At 58.8% G+C, this 2,500-nt stretch overlaps 1 pseudogene; it reads left to right on the forward strand.

Moving 5' to 3' along the window:
• LOC124772542 overlaps positions 1 to 2,500 on the forward strand; it is a 7,767-nt pseudogene that overhangs the window by 1,889 nt on the left and 3,378 nt on the right.

Consider the following 2,500-nt stretch of genomic DNA (forward strand, 5'->3'; position numbering starts at 1 on the left):
GTCAGTCGATCCTAAGCCCTAGGAGAAATCCGATGTTGATGGGGGCCGTCATAGCATGATGCGCTTTGTGCTGGCCCCCGTTGGGCGAAAGGGAATCCGGTTCCTATTCCGGAACCCGGCAGCGGAACCGATACAAGTCGGGCCCCTCTTTTAGAGATGCTCGTCGGGGTAACCCAAAAGGACCCGGAGACGCCGTCGGGAGATCGGGGAAGAGTTTTCTTTTCTGCATGAGCGTTCGAGTTCCCTGGAATCCTCTAGCAGGGAGATAGGGTTTGGAACGCGAAGAGCACCGCAGTTGCGGCGGTGTCCCGATCTTCCCCTCGGACCTTGAAAATCCGGGAGAGGGCCACGTGGAGGTGTCGCGCCGGTTCGTACCCATATCCGCAGCAGGTCTCCAAGGTGAAGAGCCTCTAGTCGATAGAATAATGTAGGTAAGGGAAGTCGGCAAATTGGATCCGTAACTTCGGGATAAGGATTGGCTCTGAGGATCGGGGCGTGTCGGGCTTGGTCGGGAAGTGGGTCAGCGCTAACGTGCCGGGCCTGGGCGAGGTGAGTGCCGTAGGGGTGCCGGTAAGTGCGGGCGTTTAGCGCGGGCGTGGTCTGCTCTCGCCGTTGGTCGGCCTCGTGCTGGCCGGCGGTGCAGGATGCGCGCGCCTGCGCGGCGTTCGCGCCCCGGTGCTTCAACCTGCGTGCAGGATCCGAGCTCGGTCCCGTGCCTTGGCCTCCCACGGATCTTCCTTGCTGCGAGGCCGCGTCCGCCTTAGCGTGCTCCTCCGGGGGCGCGCGGGTGCGCGGATTCTCTTCGGCCGCCATTCAACGATCAACTCAGAACTGGCACGGACTGGGGGAATCCGACTGTCTAATTAAAACAAAGCATTGCGATGGCCCTAGCGGGTGTTGACGCAATGTGATTTCTGCCCAGTGCTCTGAATGTCAACGTGAAGAAATTCAAGCAAGCGCGGGTAAACGGCGGGAGTAACTATGACTCTCCCGGCCGATGTTGACTCTCTCAAAGCCCACCTGATGCGTAATATATGGACCCTCTCGATTCACCCCTCAGCATCCTTGTGATGTCGGGTGGATGATGGTTCAATTAGCCTCTCGGTGGGAAATCCTAGCTCTGGCCTTCAAGTGGCGGGAGTCGTGAGGGTGCTGCGGAAGGTTTCGCGTAGGTGTACCTTTCCAGTATCCCGACCGACAGAGCAGGGTGCTTTTTCGGGCTTGGGGGTTACCTCCCCCCCTGCCTTTGTTACAGCTGGTGCAACTAACAGAAGCAAACGTGGTACCAGGCCTCCCGCTGGAGCGCCTGTGCCAGCTGATGAGCCAGCCAACCAGCCAACCGGTGCGGGTCGAGCGCTGCTCCCCGCCATCTGCCCTGACTGTATGCGGTCCTTCTCCACCAAGACCGGACTTGGTGTCCATCGGCGTCGCGCCCATCCGATTGCTGCTAATGCTGAGATCAAGACCGAGAGGAAGAAGGCCAGGTGGTCCCAGGAAGAGCTCCTGCGTTTGGCCCATGCAGAAGCGACTCTTGCCACCCAGGGTTGCAGATTTTTAAACCAGGAACTTGCAAAGGCCTTCCCCGAGCGTACGCTGGAATCAATTAAGTGTCAGCGTAAAGCGCAGCCCTACAAAGACATGGTTGCGAATTTTGTCACCGAGCTCACTAGCGTGGATCGCGGCCTTCAGGGTCCTCCTAGTGAGCCTGCAGTCAGTCATTCTTTGCCACAGTCTCCACCTCGAGTGGAAGATGTTGACCTAGCCATCTGGTCATTTATAGTAGAACTTCCCCAATCAGACCGCCGATTCCGCTCGCTTGATGATCTCGTGGCTCTGGGTCCCACCACTAGCCGTGAAACAATCCAGGCTATGTTGCTGTCTGTTCTTGATGAAGTAGGCAGCAGGGAGCCAGCCGTCCACCAAGCTGCAAGTATGCGGACCCAACAGCCCCCAGAGCGGAAGCGTGCACGCAGGAGATGGGAGTATGCGGTGGTCCAGCGTGCTTTCAAGAAGAACGGAGCACGCTGTATCAACGGACTTCTCGATGGCACACTCTTGCATCAGCCACCATCCATCCCAGGGCTGATTGAGTTTTGGACAGACCTCTTCTCTCCACCACGTGTCAGGTCTCGACCTCCGCGTGGGGAGGGTCTGTCCGATGAGCTGCTGCCATTCTCGAAGAGGGTGCCCTTCCGTGACCTCTGGGCTCCCATTTCTGCAGAAGAAGCCACTGCTGCTCTCCCGCCTCGCAATTCTGCTGCAGGTCCTGACGGCCTCACGCCGACACAACTGCGTCGCCTTCCCCGGGAGGTTCTCCTCAAGATCCTTAATTTCCTCCTCCTTTCCCGCTCCCTTCCTTCCCGACTCCTTCAGGCCAGAACGACCCTGCTGCCCAAGAAGACCGCCGCAGCATCCCCTGCTGACTTTCGTCCGATCACAGTGTGCTCGGTGCTGACCAGAGCCTTTCACAAGGTTCTGGTTGGCCGCCTGATGCGCTACT

This window comes from Schistocerca piceifrons, unplaced genomic scaffold (assembly GCF_021461385.2).
Source record: "Schistocerca piceifrons isolate TAMUIC-IGC-003096 unplaced genomic scaffold, iqSchPice1.1 HiC_scaffold_943, whole genome shotgun sequence".
Classification (NCBI taxonomy): Eukaryota; Metazoa; Arthropoda; class Insecta; order Orthoptera; family Acrididae; genus Schistocerca; species Schistocerca piceifrons.